This window comes from Mesoplodon densirostris, chromosome 5 (assembly GCF_025265405.1).
Source record: "Mesoplodon densirostris isolate mMesDen1 chromosome 5, mMesDen1 primary haplotype, whole genome shotgun sequence".
NCBI lineage: Eukaryota > Metazoa > Chordata > Mammalia > Artiodactyla > Ziphiidae > Mesoplodon > Mesoplodon densirostris.
In genome coordinates this window covers 120,913,101-120,935,840 of record NC_082665.1, presented here as the reverse complement: position 1 = coordinate 120,935,840, position 22,740 = coordinate 120,913,101, and the positions used below count along the sequence as shown (strand labels likewise).

The window sequence follows — 22,740 nt, the reverse complement described above, 5'->3', positions numbered from 1 at the left end:
GGGTAGCAAGGTTCTAGATCTGAGCTGCCCAGTACGGCAGCCACTAGCCACACATGGCAACTGAGCACTTGAAGTGCGGCTGATCCTGAGTTGCACTGTAACTGCACTGTAAATGTAAATTATACGTGGGGTTTTGAAGAGTTAGTATGAAAAGAGAATGTAAACTACCTCGATAATTTAAAAATACTGATTACATATTGAAAAGATAGTCATTTTGATATATTGGGTTAAATAAAATATATTGTTAAAACTAATTTCACTTGTTTCTCTTTACTTTTTTAATGTGGCTACTGGGAAAGGTACAGCTACATACATGCCTTGCTTGATGTTTCCATCAGGCGGTGCTGCCCTAGGCCACTCTTTCTCTACAAATAGTTAGCAGCTAACATCTGTTGAGTGCTAAGTGTTAAGCACTGTTCTAAATACTTAGCATATCTGAGCCTCACAGCAACTTGTTCAGAGAGAAGATATTTCCCCAAAGAGGGGAAAATGCAGAGAGAGACAAATTCCAAGAAATCATCTTGAGTTTCAGAGAAAGTTCCCCAAGGGCACTGAAACCCCTGAAACTCAACAGGCCCTTTGGAATGGACTCATCTTTGGAGGAGCAGGGCTCAGGCTGGCCCATCAATGCACAGCCTGGAACCTGAACTGGGGGATTTTAGCACTGGAAATGCACAGAAGACATGACAGAAACCTCCTGAGAAAGAAACTGTTGGCGTTACAAATAGGTTGTAACAGTAGCTTTTATCCACGTATCCACTCCAAGACAAGAGAGCATAGATACAGATGAAGCCAAACCAAAATTCCCTGGATGACCTCAAATTACATTTACAAAGAAAGCCTTCAGTGACCTACAGCAATAATCCTCCTATATGCCCCAGCAAGGTCAGAGAGGATGCTTTATCAGCACGTGGGAGAAAGGCGAGGGGAGGTGGCTGTGCCCTCACGCCTAGCCATTCCAGCCTCACCAAGCATGTATCCTATCTCAGGGTGATGCTGTTGAAGGGGACTACGTGCATATTATAATGCCTATTATAATCTGAAACAAAGTGTTAACAGCGATTGCCTCTAGGTCTCTCTTTTCCTTTTACTTAACTATCATTTTCTGATATTCCTGCAAATAACACCCCTGACCTTGGTAAAACAGAAAAAAATTTAAATGAAAATGTGTGTTCCTTTTTATATCCGTGTGCCTGTATAATGAATGTATAGCACAACCATTCATTCATCTGTGGAGCCCCTCAGGGTACTTAAATCTAGAAATGGAAATCAAAGTGGTACACAAAAACATTATGCATGTTTGAAGGTAGCAAATGACACATATCCGTATAAAACACATCACCTTGTGGCACTATCTTGGCACAAAGGTTCATGCCAAGGAATGTCAGCAAATCACTCTGTTAAAGCATTCTTTTTCTCTGTGAAGCATATTGTCAGGAAACAACTATGGAAAGAAACTCTTTCCTACAGAAGGAAGCCCCTTGGGAGTCTGGTCATATAGTGAATCTGCGAATCATCATCTTCTCCTCCATCCTGTCAGGCAGAGCCAGCCTCACCTCCAGATGATCAGGTGGCCTTCTGTCAGCGTCAGAGAAAGGCAGGGCAGAACCCTGGGGCTGGGAGGAGATGAATCATTAACTTCACCAAAGGCGTCCTTAGCATTCCACGAGCAAGTACTCTGGCCCCCTGCAGCGGTGCCAACTCTGTGGCCAACAGGGCCTGAGGCGTCAATGTTTAACTGGGGACATTACAAGTGCCCCAGACCTCAGGGACACAGATCTCTCTTTCCCGTTCCATTTTCCTCTCGTTTTCAATTTTTATTTATTTAATTTATCCTGGTTGCACCAGGCCTTAGTTGCGGCATGTGCGCTCCTGAATTGCAGCATGCATGTGAGATCTAGTTCCCTGACCAGGGATCGATTCCAAGTCCCCTGTGTTGGAGGGTGGGTTCTTAACCACTGCCCCACCAGGGAAGTCCCTCTCATATTCTACATACATATACATTCCCCTCCACCCCATACCAACAGATCCACCTCTGCAACACCCTTATATATTAAAATAAATATCCAGGGATTTTAAAACATGCTGAAATTGGTACCACTTAGAAAGCTGCGGTTTGCAATGGACTTTTGTACACCCTGCATCTGAAGCAAAGGCAGGAATTTCTATGACCTTTTTCCGTTCCAAGGTCTGAATGATTTTCAGCTCCAATTCTTATCCTCCCAATATGGAAAAACTTGTCCAACCACTACCTAACGTTACCTAAAAATTACTCAACTTCAAGTAAACTCATTTTTGTTGCCGGCCCACTATCCTGGGCTCCTGGGTGGGAAAAGAAGAGAAGCCTGGACTCACAACCATGGTTGTGTGACGGCAGCCCTGCCCTCCCATAAGCAAGTCTTGGGCTGTTTCCCTGGAGTAACAGGAGGACAGTGCTATAGACTGAATGTGTCTCTCCAAAGTTCATGTCGAAATCCTAACCCTTAATGTGATTATATCGGGAGATGGGGACTTTGGGGTGATTAGGTCAGAAGGGTGGAACCCTCATGAATGGGATTAGTGCCCTTACAAAAGAGATCCCAGAGAGCTTCCTCACCCCTTCTACCGTGTGAGTACACAGTGAGAAGCTGGCCAGCTATGAACCAGGAACCGGACCTCTCCAGACACTGAATCTGCTGGTGCTTTGATTTTGGACTTCCCAGCCTCCAAACACGTGAGAAATAAATTTCTGCTGTTGAAACCACCCCATCTGTGGTATTTCTGTTATAGCAGAAATACCCCAATGGTCTAAGATAGACAGGGATCGGGCTTCCCTGGTGGTGCAGTGGTTGAGAGTCTGCCTGCCGATGCAGGGGACACAGGTTCGTGACCCGGTCCAGGAAGATCCCGCATGTCGCGGAGCAGCTGGGCCCGTGAGCCATGGCCGCTGAGTCTGCGCGTCCGGAGCCTGTGCTCCGCAACGGAAGAGGCCGCAACAGTGAGAGGCCCGCGTACCGCAAAAAAAAAAAAAAAAAAAAAAAAAAAGATAGACAGGGATGGGTGCCATGCACACACCCAAGACACGCCTAGGAAAGTCCGTGTGGAACAGAGAAGACAGTGTAAGAGCCAGGCCTGAGTCCTGGGTCTTACTTGTCTTCCTAGCTTCTTCAGGTTGTAATTCCTTCCTTTCATTGAAGAGAAAACAGCTCTTGATAGCTCAGGCTCCTTCCATTCCTGAAATAGTCTGGATCTAAATAGTGACCCACTTAGCTTCTGGGGGAAGATTCTTTCCTCTCCCTCCAGTCTACCCTGGGCCCCAGCCCACAGCCTTAATACTCTCTAATCCTCCATAAGGGAAAATCAAGTGACCACAAGGAAAAAGGCTTGTGAACATGAGTGGGCAGCCCTGACTTGTCACCATAATGAGTTTTTGGAAATGGCCCCAAAGAGGGTCGTTCTAAGGAGAATCATATTTTTGCCACAGTAAACCACATTTAATTGGAGGTTGTGTTCTTGAACAAAAGCCTGGGATCAAATAAATAAAGGGCATAGCCGACAATCTGTCATACAAATAAAGATATAGTAACCATAACCCCTATAATAATTTAAAATAGTAAAACTGTGCTCCAGTGCCATAAAATGTCCCCAAGAGCCTTTACGGCCTCAAAAGGCCTTTAAAAGGAATGGGGGCTCATTCTGTGTGTGTTGGATGGTGAGGCGAAAGCTGGGCTGCAGGCGGGCAGCTGCTTGCTGCCACGTCACACCAGCCGGCCGTGCTGGGGAGTTTTTCAGAACCTGGCGCTGTCTGAAGATCTGCTTAATGATTGAAAGTGAAACATTCTTAAGGGCACTGTCTCTTCATTTTTCTCTGATGTGTGTGAAGGGCTTGCAGTTAATTCCAGTTTGCCCAGGACAGGCTACCAGAGCATAAGCCCAGAACAGGGCCAGGTTCTCTGGCCTCCACAACCCCTACAAGACTCAGAGCAACACACCTGCCTTCGCAGCTCGGTGAGTGGTAGAAAGGGGGTGATTTTGCTGTTTTTGATGATCTCCTGCACGTCTTTTGTTCCTGGGTGGGCCTGTCCCTGTTTGCACAATGCAAGCCCACACAGCTGCAGTGCAGAGCTGGGCAGGACATGAAACTGAGACTCTGCCCACACTGGGGACCGAGGGAGACCAAAACGAGTGAAACCAGGATTACCCTAAGGCCAGGGTGAAAGGAGACGGCCCGGCAGGACACTGGGGAGTTGGGAAGATACACAAAGAAGACGTGAGCAATGAGCTGAGAAGTCCTTGGGGCTGGGAACAATAGATGGAGGGGTTGTCAATAAGCATTTCTTTGAAACCTGCTGAGTAACTGAATCGATGATGGGAAAAGCTGAGCCTGAAGAATGGGAAATTAAGGAAACCTGCTGGACAGGTGCCCCACCTCATTCCCCCGCAAGCTGGACAAAGCTGATTCTGCAACACAACTGTCTCCATGCTTCCTATGATTGCCGGCCTGTCTGTAGCACACCACTCTGAAACTCTTCCCCTGTTTCAAGACAGCTTCTTCTATAATAAAGAAATTCTCCTATGATAAATGACCAGAACAGGGCTGGTGATTTAAAATGTGAAAAAATAATAGGAAGTTAATCAGTGATGCTGAGGAATGTGTTGAAGAAGAATTCTCTGCCCCATCTCCAAGTATAAGCTCACCCAGATAATAAATGGACATGGATGCACAGAAAGGAGAATTAAAACATTAACACCCCCAGCAAATCAGAGCACAGAAAATGCCTATGAAACTTACATCATGGGTATATCACGAGAGTGGAGAGTGAAGGGTGAGCCATGGGCATGGCATGACCGAGCTTAGCGGCCTGGGTCTGTGTCAGCAACTGGCACACGGCCCATTGGACAGGCGGAACTTAATTAAGGCTTTGAATAATCCCGTTGACCAACAGTCAAAAACCTTAACTGAACCCACAGAACCCATCAGGAAGAGATCATACCAGCTAAAAACAGCAATTAGTGAGAGGCTTAAACTGTTGGATGCTCCCTGCCCTTAAGTTCAAGTTGTGAAACAGCGAGGACCAAAGCAGTTCCATGAAAAACAAAAGCAGAATGCAGAGAATCACTCCTCAAACTGGCCCAGAGAATGCCACCTGGGTCATCAGGGAAAGATGCTGAAAGTCTCTATCTGTGATCAGCCACTCTCATTTTCTTTTCTTTTCTTTTCTTTTTTTAACATTCTTTTTCATATTCTTTTCCATTATGGTTTATTATAGGATATTGAATATCTGTGCTATACAGTAGGACCTTGTGGTTTATCCATCCTATATATAACAGTTTGCATCTGCTAATCCCAAACTCCCAATCCATCCCTCCTCCACCCCTCCTTCCACTTGGCAGCTACAAGTCTGTTCTCTAATGTCTGTGAGTCTGTTTCTGTTTCACAGATAAGTTTGTTTGTGTCATATTTTAGATTCCACATATAAGTGATAGCATATGGTATTTGTCTTTCTCTTTCTGACTTACTTCTCTTAGCATGATAACTTCTAGGTCCACCCATGTAGATGCAAATGGCATTATTTCATTATTTTTATGGCTGAGTAATATTCCATTGTGTATATATACCGCATCTTCTTTATCCATTCATCTGTCCATGGACATTTAGGTTGTTTCCATGTCTTGGGTATTTTAAATAATACTGCTATGAACATTGTGGTGCATGTATCTTTTCAAATTAGTGTTTTGTCCAGATGTATGCCCAGGAACGGGATTGCTGGATTATATGGCAACTTGATTTTTAGTTTTTTGCACTCTCAATTTCTATGGCAAGTTTTCTTTTCCTCTGGCCCAAGACACAGACAACCCCATATTCCTACATTTGCCAGACTGAGAACATCCTGTTTCTCCCACAGAGAGTACGAGACAGGCTATAGCTTGGCAGTCTTGGGTTATACCTCAGGCCCTTTTGGATGTTTCAAACAGAAAGCTTGATTTCCTTTTATCTAGCTCACCTTATCAATGCACGCAACTTTTTGATTCCCTTTCTTTTTTTAAAAAAATTATTTATTTATTTTATTTTTGTTGTATCCTTGTTGCTGTGCGAGCTTTCTCTAGTTGCGGTCAGCTGGGGCGACTCTTTGTTGCAGTGCGTGGGCTTCTCATTGCAGTGGCTTCTCTTGTTGTGGAGCATGGGCTCTAGGCGTGCAGGCTTCAGTAGTTGTGGCATGTGGTCTCATTAGCTGTGGCTCACGGGCTCAGTAGCTGTGGCTCATGGGCTCTAGAGCGCAGGCTCAGTAGTTGTGGTGCACGGGCTTAGTTACTCCACGGCATGTGGGATCTTCCTGGACCAGGGCTCGAACCCATTTCCCCTGCATTGGCAGGCAGATTCTTAGCCACTGTGCCACCAGGAAAGCCCCTGATTCCTTTTCAATGACACAAGCACCTAAAATTCTGAAGCAGTCCAACAAAGAAATAGAATTCTAAGTGTAATAGGGAAACTCTCACATTGATGTTTTCCTAGTTTTTCCAAATTCAGAGTTTTCCTATAAAAACAAGTGTTCTTCTGTTTGAACTCTAGTCCTTGTGGGATGGCTGTGGGATTCCAGCCTTACTGCAAACCTCTCTACTCAAAGCCCTGAGTTCTGGCTTTACCCCCATCACGATGGTGTCCAAGGACATGGCATCTCCAGCTGGTGAAGCTAGCCTGGGAGGTTACTCTCCAGTTTCTACTGCCAAGTTAAGATATACTCTCAAATATATTAAAATATTAATAAGAGGCGTGTGGTATCATAGAAGTGTAACAAATTAGTGCTGTGGCTTGGTTTTGTTTGATTTGCTCAGGATCTCCTGCCTACCTTTCCCGGTGTAAGCTGCTCCTTTGAGGTAGCAGACTCACTCCTCTACCCACCGCAGGTGAGTCTGGTGGAGATGCATTAGGCAGCTGCCTCCTGGCCAAAACGCTCAGACTTCCAAAATGAGCATGATCCACGTCAGCCAATCAGAGCTCTTCCCTGCAATTTCAATTAGAATAAAGGGAGACCAAACTGTCTCTTCACAGGGACCCCAAGCTGGGAAGATGTAAGCCTGAAGCTATCTGTCCACAGCCATATTTTCCCATCCCTGCCCCCTGTTTTCTTGCCTCCACCTAAGGGAAGGAAGCCATGTGCAAAATAAGACATCACATACACAGTGAAGAAGAGAAGAGATGGAGGCACAGCCTGGCAGAGCTATGGCAGACCCGGGATCCACTCAGTCATATGAGACAATACATGTGTTTCACTTAACCCATGGAGTTGGTTTGTCACTTGCAAACAAGAGTCCTGACTAATTCAGGAAGGTACGTGGCATCTGGAATCAGACAGACCTGTGTTGGATGTTGGCTGCACCAAGCAACAGTTGCCTGACTTTGGGCAAGTTACTTATCTGACCCTCAGTTTATACAACTGTAAGATGGGATGATATCTGTATCCACTTCCATGGACAAGTTTCTGACCAAATGAGATAGCATGTGTACAACAGTACATTAACAAATTCGAAAGGTTAGATCTTCTGTCTCTTCTTCAAAGTCAGTAATTCCTTATAATAAGTTACCTTAGAATCCATTCGGCTCCCAGCTTTAACAGCATGAAGCTGTATTTCTGCCCTAAGAAATACCGCTACTTTGTGAACTTCTGGGCTTGCTGAGCCTCATCTTACACAGCTCGAATTCTTATAGACAACTTCGAGGCATCACACCCTTAATTAGATAAAAACCTAACCCTTTAAACTGAAAACACCTTCTGCCTTAGCTGAACTGGCTTATTATTTTTATTTAAAGAGCAAACCCCTTTTGAAAAGTGATCACTGATTTTATGTAACATCACAAAGCACATTTTAAAACAAATAGCCACTCTATAGTTTTGTCTGCACCATCATTCCACTCCTGTAATACCATGTGCAACTCTGAGACAGAGACCATCCCCTTGATTTCTGCCTCACTGACTTATGCAGCCCTGGAATTTCAAGGGCATGGGCAAGTTTCGGGAAGGAAATAAATCTGGGGTAATAAATCTGAAGTTTCTGGCCAGTCATGGTTGGATCTGGGTAGACAGGGACATACCTCACTGGCAGAAGAGATGGAGCACAGGGCTCCTCCCCAAATAACGCACAGCCCACTTGGCAATGGCTCACGACCCCTCAAACAGCACAGGCCAGATGCCACAAGACTCAAAAACTGGCCACAGATTGTACTGGGAAGGTCCTGGCCTATGAGGACTCTCAAAGAATATGAGGCGATTCTGTTCAAAAGCAAAGGTGGGCCAAAGTGACCAGAGGGTCCCAACAACCTGAGAACATCTCGGCTTGGCCCCCTTGGCTTAAATGGGCTCCCCTGGCAGCCGCTGACCACCCGTTCCGCACGCACATCATCACACAAAGCCTTCATTCTGCTTGGACTCGCCCAGGTGGCAGCCTGTGAGGGAGGTGGGGGAGCAGGTGGGGCTTTGGCAGCAGGACCTTGCGGGCTGCCTGCATCCGTATGGCCAGGAGGGGGTCTCTGTGATGCTGTCAGAAAATACCTGGCACAAAGGGTAGAATGCAGCTGTGTGAGTTTGCTACTCTATGGCAGAATGTCCTCCCCAGGCCCTGCTGCTCAAAGGTACCCTGATCTGCATAGAGAATCACGCCAGATAAGGAATCGAAAGCTGCTCCCTGGGCAACGTCAGTGTCTGACTGCCCACTGGGCTGAAAAACACAATCAAACATGCTGTCTTAAACTGTTTTCACTCTCACCAAGACAGGTACATGGTTAAAATGTACATTAAGTCATTAAAAAAAAAAAAAAAAGCAGGCCTCTGCTCTACCCCTCCCACCCCCAATTTCCACTTCCTTCAAGTCTTTTAGCCATTCCTTTTGGTATTTTTTTTCCCTGTATTTCTAAATAACAGCCTTACACAACTACTTATTTTATTCTTTTCAATTTTAGACTTTATTTCTTAACATCTCTATATGGAATATGAGCTTTCAGCTCTCAAATCTTCCCCCACATAAACCCTTCCCCCCACCCCCCCAATAACCACATCTGAATTTTTATTAAGCCAGTGTGTTAGTGTTTGCTTCATTTTAACTTTGCTCATTGCCAAGCTACACAGTATATTACAATTACATTTTTCCCGGAGTTAATACCTGCCATACTTTTGGTTTGATTCATTTTTTAAGAACCCAACTTCTCAAGAGAACTATAAAATTCTTCTCAGCAATGGTCAAATGCATCAGATAATGAATTCATCAGTGGCTTTTATTTTTTTCTTCTTTGGAGAGACCCCTTCTGGAATCTTCTGTCATTGTCCTCCAATCTAAACTCGATGCTGTCCAGGTCTGACACACAGTGGTCCAAGGACTTTCAGTCACCCATCCTCTTTAATCATCCACTTTGGTTAAACATGTCCCCTTCCAGTGGTTTCTTAAGGACAATTTAACCTTTCTTAAGGTTAAATTTTTAAACCTGGCATTTCCAAAAGTGTCAATATTCTACTTTATACTCAATTTACAGTTTATCTAGGAAAGGAATTAGAGCAGAAAATCTTTGTCTCTTCAGAATTTTGAAGGTATTGCCTCATGGCATTTGCAGGCAATGATTCTGGCATCCAGTGTTGCTGTGAGAGGTATAACGCCAAGGCGGTCCTTCCTCTATGACCTGGTATGTGGTGTGTGGTGTGTGGTGTGCGTGTGCATGTGTGTGTGTGTTTTCATTCCAAACTTCTAGAATCTTCTCTTTATCCCTGACAGTCTAGAGTTCCATGACGATTTGCTTTGGTGTGGGTCTTAGTTCACTCATTGTATTGGACCCTTGGTAATAGGTCTTTTCATTATTGGCAATGCATATCTTTCAATTTTGAGGAATTTTTGTGTTTTGACAATTCTCTCTCTACTGTTTTTTACTATGTTCTCTTTATAGAATTCCCGAGTTGGATATTAGCCCTACTAGACTGACCCTTTATATTTCTTTTCTTTTCTCATTTATTTTCCCCCTCTTTTTGTTCTCTCTGGGAGATTTCCTTGACTTTATCTTCCAGCCAGTCTATTGAAGTTAATATTTTAGTTATCATTAATTTTTTAAAAAATCTTCTTTCTCAGTTTTTCAAAACTGCTTTGAATAAACTCCTCTTCTTGTTTAATGGAAGCAACATCTTATCTCTGTGGTGAGATGAAATGTCTTCAAAGTCTTCTGTAGTCTTCTGTTCCTACTTGGTTCCTTTTCTGGTTCTTTTTGTCTCTTTCATAACAGACGCTTCCCTTGAACAGCTGATGGTCCTTCACTGACTCTTCATGCATGTGAGTGAAGAAATTAAAAGCTCTGTGCACACAAGTGGGGCCTTATCAATTTGTTGGATCTCCCAGTAGTGTGAATGGGTAAAAACTCTCAACTATCCATATCTGTGGATCTTGTTTCTTGAGATGATCAGTTTTCACAAAGAGAAAATCTTCTGATTCCCTGCTTAGGTGGTGGTGGTTTGGACACAGTAATTAAGTCTGTCTACCAGCATTTGGGACTCTGACTGAGGGAAGGCCTTGAGGGGTCTCATCTCATGTGGTGACTTTCACTTAGCCCCTTGCCCTTTCGAGTACAACACCTCACCCTGCCTGCAGCTGTGCCTTGTGCCCAGGAGTTGAGATTGAGAGTTGGTCAAGTTCAGTCTGTCCTCAGAGAACCTTCGATCTTTCAGGTGGAGGGGAGGCACAGTGGCCCAGCACATGGAGTATGGAAGGGGACTGGGGACCTTAACTGCTCCTTATTAAATTTTTTTTTTTTTTTTTTTTTTTTTTTTTTGCGGTACACGGGCCTCTCACCGCTGTGGCCCCTCCCGCTGCAGAGCACAGGCTCGGGATGCGCAGGCTCAGCGGCCATGGCTCATGGGCCTAGCCACTCCGTGGCATGTGGGATCTTCCTGGACCGGGGCACGAACCTGCGTCCCCTGCATCGGCAGGCGGACTCTCAACCACTGCGCCACCAGGGAAGCCCACCTCCTTATTACATTTTTAACCAATCCTCCAGTTTTCAGCTTCATTCCACAACCCAGCCTTTCAAAATACATGGTGCCTCCCACTTCTCAGCCTCTTTAGGAATTCTTTTGGCACAGGCAGGCTTACTTTTCCTTATTTCCCACTCCCTAGCCACAGGCACAGCACAACACAGAAAACTAAAACCCATCAGCCAATCACCTATTCATTTTCCATCATCCATCAATTTGTTGACATGGCTCATCAGCTGTTGTCTCTCTCTCATTCTTTTTGTCCCCACAGATTAATGTTTTCATTTTCTTTTAATAAAAACTCATTTTAAGGATGGTTATCATAAAAACAACAACAACAAAACAGAAAATAAGCAAGGATGTGGAGAAACTGGAATCCCTGTGTACTGCTGGTGAGAATATAGAATGGTATAGCTGCTATGGAAAACAGTATGGTTGTTCCCCCCAAAATTAAAAATAGAATTACCATACAATCCAGCAATTCCACTTCTGGGTATAAACCCAAAAGAACTGAAAGGAGGGACATGAACAGATATTTGTACACCCATATTCACAGCAGCACTATTCACATAGCCAAGAGGCGGAAGCACTCCAAGTGTCCATAAATGGATGCCTGGATAAACAAAATGTGATATATACATAAAATGAAATATTATTCAGCCTTAAAAAGGAAGGAAATCGTGACACATGCTACAACATGGATGAACCTGGAGGACATTAAGCTGAGTGAAATAAGCCAGTCACAAAAGGACAAACACTTAGATGAGGACCTAGTGTGATGAAATTCATGGAGACAGAAAATAGAATGGTAGTTGCCAGGGCTGGGAGGAGGCGTGAAATGGGGAGTTAGTGTTTAATAGGTACAGAATTTCCATTTTGTAAGATGGAAAAAGTTTGGGAAATGGGTGGTGGTGTTAGTTGCACACCATTTGAATGTATTTAATACCACTGAACTGTACGTACACTTAAACATGGTTAAAATGGTCAATTTTCTGCTATGTGTATTTTACACAATAAAAAAAATCAGTGAGTCATACATATGTGGATCTATTTTTGAACTCTGTTTGTTTCAATTAACTGTATATTTACCCCTTTGCCAAATACTACACTGCCTTTGGTACAATAGCTTTATGTTAGGTATTAAAATCAAGAAATAAAAGTTTAGGGCCTCCCTGGTGGCGCAGTGGTTAAGAGTCCGCCTGCCGATGCAGGGGATACGGGTTCGTGCCCCGGTCTGGGAGGATCCCATATGCCGCGGAGCGGCTGGGCCCGTGAGCCATGGCCGCTGGGCCTGCGCATCCGGAGCCTGTGCTCTGCAACGGGAGAGGCCACAACAGTGAGAGGCCCACATACCGCAAAAAGAAAAAAAAAAAAAAAAAGAAATAAAAGTTTGAAAACATGTAAATCAGACCAAAGTCACTCCTCTATTTAAAAAACTTCCAATGGTTTCTCACTGTACTAAGAATAAAACCCAATTACCATGGCTTACAGGGCCCTGTGTGCCCTGACCCCTGCCTATTTCTCTCCCCGCTCCATCCTTGCCCACTGTACCCCTGCCACACAGGTCTTCTCTCGATGGCAGGAAATAAGATGAAGACAACTGGTACTCTACCCTGGAGTGGGTCCCCACCTGCGGGATGACAGGGGCACGCAATCGACCAGAGCACGCACGGTCAGTGCCGCAGAAGAGGCGTGGACGGAGGACTGAAGGAGCGCATGGAGGATGGGGGGAGCCCCATGGTGGCACTGCTGCTGTGAGCTGAGCAGGACTCCGGGAGCCACCTCCCAATACAGCGTCAGCCCCAGGGAGCTGGGGTGGGGTGGCGGATAGAGCTGGGTAGGTGAGAAGCAGCCACTCAAGTTTGACTAGGCAGGAGATGGTTCCCAGTAGCTCTGCCAGCCTTGCGGCAGCCCCTCAGGGTCCCCACCCTGGGATGGGCTCAAGGAGAGGTGAGCGGAGATGGATCCCAGGCCAGGGCGGTGGGAGCACAGCCTGGGAGGAGCCCTGGGGCTCATTCTCCTCCTCCAATCTCCCTCCACAAACATCCCAGTGTCATCCAGGCAGTGCTCCACAGCCACTTCTGCCTGATTCACTGGTCCTGCCAACTGAGTTGCATGCAGTGCAGCTCTTGCACAAGATGTTGTTCAGGAATTTTAGGGCAGGGCCCCAGGGGACACAGGAAAGAGAGCAGAAACAAATGCCAGGACCCTCACAGAAGGTCCCATTGTGAACAAGCCTGTGCGTGGTGGTGGCATGGGTGGCAAGGAACGCCGAAGGGGTTTGAGTCCTAGTTTGAAACACACATTTAAAGCAGATTGAGACTTCCCAGTCTGAACCACTGCTATTTCTTTTCTGAAGAAGCATCTGGAAAAATGGAGGGAAAAGCTGCCCAGTTATTTAGTAAAAACAAAACCCAAACTTTCCTTTCCCCCCTCCTGCCAATGTCCCTTTAAAGTATGTGATCCTCAGGGATCCACGGGGGCTGGGGCCCAGCTATAATCACTGGCTCGAAAGCTAGGATACCTCCCCAGCCCCCAAAGCTGTGTGCTCAGGGTCAGTGGAGCCTGCTTCTGCCTGACCAACACATGGCTGGTCGAGAGGTATCAAAACCAGCCCATTTCCCAGACTGCTACAAGAGAAGCTTGAGGGTTTCCTGTGTTGGGAGCTTTGTAGCCCAAATAGCCCTTCTCCCCATGTCCTAGAATATCCCTAGTGAAAGGAGGAGGGTAAACAGTCTGCAAAAAGCCTGGGCATGCGTTTTCCTTTCTAATCACAGAGTACTGTAAGAAATTCGATAGGTGCCACTGTTAGAGCATCAGCGTCGGGGGAGCCTGTAGGCTGGGCTTGGCCACGGCCTCAGTGTGGGTGACTGCTCAGACCACCCAGCTCAGAGGATTCCAGGTGCAGTCCATGAAGCTGCTAAACATGAGTGGATGTGCCGGCAGGCACCGGGGTCACCTTCATAAGTTAGGTCTTTACTGACTTAGAGCAAGTCGGCTACAGACAACTCCAGGCCTCAGGAACAGGGAAGAGGTAAGAATGGGTTTGCCAGTCCCTGGGGGAGTGTCAGGAAGTGGCAGGGAGAAGCAATATACAGGCAAGAATGGTGCCTCTGGGGTGCCTTCAGGGAAGAGGGCTGCTGAAAAGATGGCTTGGTTCATACTTTGTGTTGCACAAAGGGTCAGCTTTAGGTTGGGTACTAAAGGGTCTGTAAACGTCTTGTGCCCCTAAGAATCCACTTTAGCCTAGAAAAGCTTAACTCTCTCCACTGCCACCACTCACATTCTCAGGGAGACCCTAGCCTCTGGGAATTCTGGTAACACTTTCTGCCTCTCACTCGACACATGGTAGCTGCTTCACCGACTGTAGCCCACTGTAGCCTGAGCAGGACAGGGAATTCCTGGTCCAGATCCCAAGGGGAGGCAGGCCAGTCTGCAGCCCAGAAGGAAGGGGCATGCCTGGGGTCCAGAGCCCATCACTCTCAGTGACAGGAGGGAAGCGTGAGAGCAGTGTTTATTCCAAAGCCGTTTTCTGTCAAGAGCCTCTCAGCTGGGTCCAGGGCCGGGGCCCCATTTCCAAGGTTGGTGTTTTTCCCTTCCTTCTGCTGGACAGGGAGAAGTGGAAAAAACCAGCACTGCCTTGGCCCTCAGCTTCTTTGGAGCTGATTTTGCTCCCCCTGGCAGGGTCTGCCCCCAGAGTAGACATGCAAACCACAAATGCAGGCCACAGCAGCGTCAGAGTCCTCAGCTCTGCTGCCCAGCTGGGTCACCAGACCCGCGTGACTCACCCAGGCAAAGATCCCTGACACCACTCAGGGCTCAGGCCACTGCTGCTCCTGCCCTCACCCCACACCTAGGCCACAGAGGGCCTACTTCTCTAAATATACCTGTAGTCTGCGTACTGGGGACAGTGCTCCCTCTCTAAAAAGATAGTACTTATTTTTATTATTATTTTTATTATTTTTATTTTTTATTTTATTTTTTGCGGTACACGGGTCTCTCACTGCTGTCCGCTCCAGACGCACAGGCTCAGCGGCCATGGCTCACGGGCCCAGCCGCTCCGCGGCATGTGGGATCTTCCCGGACCGGGGCACGAACCCGCGTCCCCTGCATCAGCAGGCAGACTCTCAACCACTGCGCCACCAGGGAAGCCCCTAGTACTTATTTTTAAAGCTGAAAAGAAATATCCTGCAGCCAGGGCTAAATGCCAGTACAACCAATTCTCAGTTATTTCCCTGCTGCAAAGCTCTATTGCTATTTGTCTACAGGATGTGTCCTACATCAGATTTATCCTCCTAATTTTGTCCTTTTAAAAAACGCTCACCATACACCATTAGGTGAACATGATAGATACCTTAGAGACGTGTGGCTAGTGGGACCAAGAGAGGAACAGTTCCAAGACACCACACCCTCCCCCTCTCTGTCCCCTCCTCCAGAATCACTCACTCCCCCCTAGAGAGTCTCCCCAATTATCCAGCGCCCTCTGATCTCTCTCACCGCCCAGCTTTCAGAACTTACACTATTCTCTAAAGTGACCGCATTTTAAAAACAAGCAGACATTTATCTGTTTAAAATCAGGCCTGTTCCAGAAAATCTGGGCCAAACTAATCACCATTACATCACCTTTCATATTTCTTTCTGCCCTACAGCAAGCACAGTGACCATACTTTCCATATAAAATCAGGACACATTATCTGACAAGAGATTCATGGGCAACCTCCAGGTGCAAGGAGGAGTTGGTGTTATAAAGTCTCAACATCAAAACACTGGAACTCCAAGAATATTTGGATGACTTTACTGGAAAAAATGAGAATATTTTGAATCAGAATGGCTGACAACAATCTGAGATGTCAGCACCTATGCCAGTAACACAGGTTATGCTTTTTTTTTTTTTTTCTGTACATGAATGCCTACATCTGCTTTATTCATAATAGCCCAAGCTGGAAACAACCAACTATCCATCACACAGCTTATGCTTCTGTTTATTCCAGGCAATTCAGCATAACTCCCTACAAGGCTGTGAGTTACCTAAGAGGGGGAACTAGACATGTTATCTATTTTGAAGGTCTCTCCATGTCCAGCAGGACTACTAAATCCACTACTGAGTGGACGGTTGACTGATGTCTCTCCTCTCCCATCTTTATGTCCCAGCTCAACTATCATTTCAGAAACACCTTTCTTGATGTCCCAAACTAGGTCATGCTGTTATGCTTTCAGGGCACCCCATGTTCTTTCTTCAGTGGGTTTCATCAGAGTTCATAATTCATCTATATTTAGTTATTCTTGCCTGTCTCATAGCACTAGACCATGACTGCTTGTGGAAAGAACTACAGAGGTTTGGCTCATCAGCGAATCACCAACTCCTTGGCATGTAGTAGGTGATCAACCAGTATTTTTACATTAATGACCTGGTCTCTCTGGTAAGTCCCAGGACTTCATATTTCTCCTTTGCACCAACGTTTTTATTAATTACTTGAACGAAGACTGCAAAGCTGCTCATGAGAACTAGAGTTAGCATCAATACTGGGGGCACATAGGCTAACAGAATCAACATGCTAAAAGAACAAATGTCCAAATAAACAGAAAGTTAGCAGAGAACAAGTACTGTGAAGGTTCTAAATCATCAGCTAGACAAAATCAGAGGGGCGGGGGCAGCTCATGTGTAAAAGGAGCTGGCAAGAGTCTCCTAAACTTCATTCAGTCTTAAGCTATATTACAGAGCATGGTGTGTGAACAAGGAGAGGGCAGCCACATGCGGCCTGACCACCACTGCCAGGTGCCACAGGTTAACTGGACGTGGATGAAGGGGCTCATGATCAGTGAGGTGATGACCATGCCTACTGCCCCACTGGTACCTTGCTGGTGCTCAACAGATGTTTACTGAAGGAACATAAAGGCTAGTTGATGGAAATAGGTATATTTAGCCTGGAATAAAACACACCACAAGGAGGACATAACTGTCTTCAAATATAAAGAGCTCTTGTATAAAACAATCTATGTGCTGCATAGCTCCAGAACAGGGATGAACCGGTCCAAGATCTAGGCAGATTTAAGCTGATACAAGGAAGGGTAACAATAACCTGAACAATGAAAGGGACCAAGTGTAACATGATAGATCTCCATCCCCAGAAGTCTTCACAAGGAGGTTGGAGAACCATCTGGCTGGGATGTTGTCCAGGGAAACTTCATCCCCTCTAAGATGACTTCCACCCCAAATCTTAGTCTTCTAAGAAATTAACAGAGCTGAATGCATAAAGGTGAGAGAGAACTTGAAAGAAACATTACATTTATGCTATAAATAACCTTTGTGCTATGAATACAGAGCTTGGAACGATCTGTTCCTTGAAGGGTTTAATGAACTCACCCACAAAACTATGTGGATCCAGCATGTTTTCAGGAGATGTTCCCTCAATCTTCTAATTTCTTCCACTGAACTTTTCAGGTTTCCAATTTCTTTTTTTAGTCAATTTTGGTAGTTCCTATTTTCTTAGAAAAAATATATTTCTTTCAAGATTTCCAAATGTATTATCAGAGTTGAACACAGAAATCTCATTTTGTCAACTCCAGATCTATGGTTAGAGTCTCATTTCTAAATTTTATTTATATTTCCTGTTTTTCTCTGGTTGGTCTGGTTTGCCTTGCCTATTTCCTATTTCCAAGACTAGTCCTTAAACATATTCATTAATATCATTTTTCTACTTTGTAATGAACTCATGTCTTTTATATAAATAAAAGAAATGGTCTCCTCTGGTTTGTTCTATTATTTGATTTTGTTAGTTGAATAATTGGTTCATTATTTTTTAGTATTTTTTGTTCTATAATAAAAACATTAAAGACTATGAATATACCTCTGATACTGGCTTTAGCCAGTTATAAACCAGCTACTCAAAAAGCAAGATTGTTTTCAAATCTAGTAGCTATTACCAGTTAGAAAAGGTACACACACACACACACACACACACACACACACACACACACACACACTTCATCTAGGAATAAACTTAAGATGTGCAAGGATCTATATAATGAAAGTTTCAAATCTTTCTAAACAACATATGAGAAGTCTTGAATAAATAAAGAAAAATACTTTGTCCTTGGGTTAAAAGTAAGCAGTGGGATTATACTATTAAATACGGAAATGTTAAAAAGCTATAATATTGGGCTTCCCCGGTGGCGCAGTGGTTGAGAGTCCGCCTGCTGATGCAGGGGACACGGGTTCGTACCCCGGTCCAGGAAGATCCCACATGCCACGGAGAGGCTAGGCCCATGAGCCATGGCTGCTGAGCCTGCGCGTCTTAAGCCTGTGCTCCGCAACGGGAGAGGCCACAACAGTGAGAGGCCTGCGTACCGCAAAAAAAAAAAAAGCTATAATATTAAAGTGTTAACCGTCTTGGTTCAGATACAAAAATACATACATTGATTAATAAAACAGTCCATAAAATCCAAAAACAATCTCTATACATGTGACTTTAGTATGTGATAAAAGTACCTTCAAATGAATGAGAAAAGAATGAATTATTAAGTAAATATGGATCATGTTTTTAAAAATCACACTTAAGATCCCTACCTCACACTACACAAAGAAACATTTTGATTAAAATGTTAAAAGTTTTAAAAAAAGCTAGAAAAAAATAATCTTTGAGATTCCAAGTATGATAACAATGGCAGGAACTATAAAGATATTTAGCCACTTAAATTTAAAACTTTTGTACAAAAATAAAGTTATGACCAAAATTAAAAGGTAAATGAACGAAAATTATTTGAATTACATATAGAAAACAAAGGTGGAAGTTCTTAATACATAAAGTTTGTATAACTAAGGAAAATGAGTACATAAAGAAAAAAGTAAAGGGTATGGACAAGAAGTTCATGAGACAGCCAAACATATAAAAAAATGTTTAATTTAAAAGTGATCAAGCAATGCAGATGTAGAGAATGGACTTGAGGACATGGGGAGGGGGAAGGGTAAGCTGGGACAAAGTGAGAGAGAGGCATGGACATATATACACTACCAAATGTAAAATAGATAGCTAGTGGGAAGCAGCCGCATAGCACAGGGAGATCAGCTCAGTGGTTTGTGACCACCTAGAGGGGTGGGATAGGGAGGGTGGGAGGGAGACGCAAGAGGGAGGAGATATGGGGATATATGTATACGTATAGATGATTCACTTTGCTTTACAGCAGAAACTAACACACCATTGTAAAGCAATTATACTCCAATAAAGACATTAAAAAAAAGTGATCAAGCGAATGTGAAATAAAATGTGATATTGTTCATTATTAAAGTTTGTTAATTTAATAGGTAAAGTGATAACCAGTGCTTATAAGAGTATGGGAAAATGAAATTCTTAAACACTGCTGATGTGAGAGTTACAATTTGAACTTCATTTTTCTTACCTATGAAATTAACATAGTAATGGTGATCTTACAAGGCTGTCTTAACAACTTGGAAATAGCTATCAAAAGACTTTAAAAGATTCAATAAGTCTAATATCTGCCTTAGGAATTATCAAAGTTGTCCATGATGATGGATGTAAGTTTAAGTTATTTAAAAGAGCAAATATTATAAATCCAAATGTCCAAAACTTAAGTCTATTTAAAATAACTTTCCAGCCAGATGGTAGCCACTGGGGATGGAAGCTGGTCGTGGCTACAGTGGCGGGAACACCATCATGTCCCAGAAGGAAAATTCCGTCAGCACTGTTTAAAGGAAGGAAACTGCAAAGCTTTGAAATATTCATTTTTGAATGCAAAAGATCAATTTTGGATGCCACATCAATTTAGAGGATAAAAGGATACTGACAGGATGTTGAAACCAAGATGAAAACAGCAAAAGGATTTACTCTACTCATTAAAACAGAGAAGGCAAAATAGGAAGCATACCTTCTGTCACATGTGTTCCACTGGACCAGCTTTTCCTTCCATGGAACACTGGAGAATATGGATGAGTTCTGTTTTTGAATATGTATAAATGATTCTCTTGCTCTAAGTTATTTTTAGGAGAAAAATTTAATTGAACAATTATGGGCTGAGAGTGTAATAAATCTGTTTCAAGAATTGTTCTAAGGCATATAAATAAATTAAATTTAAATAATTATGGTACAAAGATGGGATGAAATACTATACAGCTATTAAAAATTATAATCTTGCAACACACAAGAAAACATTAATTAAATATTAATTTACATAAAAAGGCAACTTATAAAACTACAGTTATTTAGTATGTATAATATGGTGTTTAATAACCATATATGTTCCTCCTGTTATAAAAGAAGAAAAATTGAAAGGACATATACAAGAATATAAACAGCTTCTTTCTCTGGTGGTGGGATTGTTTTCTTTTCTATACTTTTCTGTATTTCCAACTTTTTTTTTTACAGTGAATATATTTTACCTTCTTGAACAACACCAAAAACATTTAAAAACCTAACTTACTGAAGTTCAAATTATGCAAATTTTCTAGGAGCCCATTTTTTGGAAAGTAAATAAAAAAGAGAACGGCTGTGACTAAAAGTCCCCTCAGAAAGGAAGACTGAGGGAATGGCACGCCATACTTGTCTATAAGAAAATCCAGCTGAAATCGGCACGGCTGGTGACCAGCTGGAATAAGACCAAATGGGCTGCGGCTGTAGCAGAGCTGGCAGCATTCTCCATGCAAGGCCCTTTGCAGCAGAGGGCGGGAGGCTTCTGAATGGGAGCTTAGGACAGTGTCCTCACTCCCTAGCTGGTGTCCAGCAGGACCACTGAAAGGACTTCAAAGGACAATGGAGTCCATCCGTCGCTCGCCCAGGAGACAGCCCACACCCCACACCCCTGCCCAGAGAACCTCGCATTGGTTAACTCATCCTGCAAGGATGCAAGTCAGTGGTTAACTCCAAGCCTTGAGTGAAATAGCGACTGGTCGTCCTGGCCAAATCCTCTCTCGGGTTTAACTGGTTTCAGCCTCTGAGCTGGAGTCTGATCCTGAGCAGAGCCACTGCCCATCCCCAGCTGAGGCTGCCAGGGCCTTGGCAGAGTGCTGGGGCTGAGCTCCATCCATGGGGCGAGACAGTTCTGGGCATGGAAAAGCAAGGGGAGGCTGGGCGCCAGCCTCCTCCCCAGCTGTTTTCAATAAGGCTCCATTTCTGAGGTTGCTGGCAGACCTCTGGAAAGATCTGAACTAACCTCACATAATGTTTTCCATCAAACCCACAATTAAGTAATATTCTCTTAACTCATGAACTGCACATGAAACCTTTTTCCTGTCACTTCTTAGCTCCTCTCCTAAGCAACCTACCAGCAGGTCAGGCTGGGGTTACAGCGCTTTTGCAGGGTCAGCGGAGACCACAGCACAGGCTTCCTGAGGCCATTACTATGCCTCCTCCTGCTACACAAGGATGGAGGGGTTGAACATTTGGCCTCACGATGTACAAGCCACATTATACACATCATTTCATTTAATCCTCCCAATGGCCCTAGAAGGTCAGCATTACTATGCTAATTTTACAGGTAATAAAAATGAAGTTCAAAGAAGATAAGTCATTTGTACAAGATCCCCAATTCATGCTTTTTCCACTACAGCCTTCCAAGGAGGTCAAATAGGATTGTGGGCAAGAAAATTCCACGTATCAAAAAGCTATTCTAAGACCATCTGGTCTGTTGGCAAGATTTAAGCACCACAACCTTATTTTGTAATTGAAAAAATTAGTGACTCCTAGAATGACCTAAGATGGATCCCACCTTCTCCATGAGGTGTTCTGAGTGCTTCTTGCCAACAGCTTTTATCACATATTTTATAGTATTTTATACTCTGGCCAAAGGGCATTAGGTCTTATTTACTGAGGAGGGTTTGTTCATTCACTCACTTGACAAAAGCTTGCAAAGCACCCTTCCCCGGTACTGTGCTAGTCATTTGTAAGAGATACACAGATGATTATGAACTAGTCTCAACTCAGGGAGTACCTACTCTCAGAGAGGAGATGGAGAAGACAGATTCAACAAAGGAAATCTTATAAGACAAGTGCACACACACACACACACACACACACACACACACTTTACCTCCTTAATCAGGCTGCATCAATGCTTAGTGAACAAGAACCGAGTCTTCAGTGTTTTCCTGCTCATAGGACCTAGCCCCGTACCTGCTGCACACCTATGTTACAGTCAGTACAGTTGGCCTGGCCCCTATCTTAGGAAACCCCTTTCTACTGGGGGAGACAGTATCCACCTCTAAAGGCCCCTCCTCTGGGATCCAATGAAGACAAAGTGACAAATATACTCTGAATAAGGATATGATTCAAAGGGGAAGATTAAAATTAGTAAATATTTGGGCCAGGACCTGATGTGTGGAGAAGAAAAGGGAAAAAGAAAAACAAGGAGTAGTTCAAGACTTGACCCTATGTGGTTGGTGGAATCTCTGAGCCTGAAACTGAGATTTAGCCCATCCCTTTGTCAGTCAGTGTCAAGGAAGCTGGCACTAGTAGGTTAAGGCAGAGGCAGATGCAGACTGGGGCCTAGAGAAGGATTCTGGCTCAGAGAGCAGTTTGGCAGATACAGAAAAGAACCAGGCTGTGAGCTGAGGCAGGAAGAAGCTGGAGACAAACTGACAAACTAAGTTTGTATCTCACAGATGAAGGAGAGATGTCAAGCCAAAGACCAGCCTTTTGGAAAGCACTAGAACTTTAAAATGCCCAAAGCCTTTGTCCCTTTGGTCCCTCTACTGCAAACTAATCAACCCCAAGGAAATAATATTAATTATTGAATTGAAAGCTTCATG

The 22,740-nt window shown here is 44.1% G+C and overlaps 1 protein-coding gene across 9 annotated transcripts in view; it reads right to left on the bottom strand.

The window, feature by feature from the left end:
- Positions 1-22,740, bottom strand: part of MYLK (myosin light chain kinase) — a 191,240-nt gene that overhangs the window by 138,499 nt on the left and 30,001 nt on the right. The gene's annotated exons all lie outside the window — the stretch shown is intronic.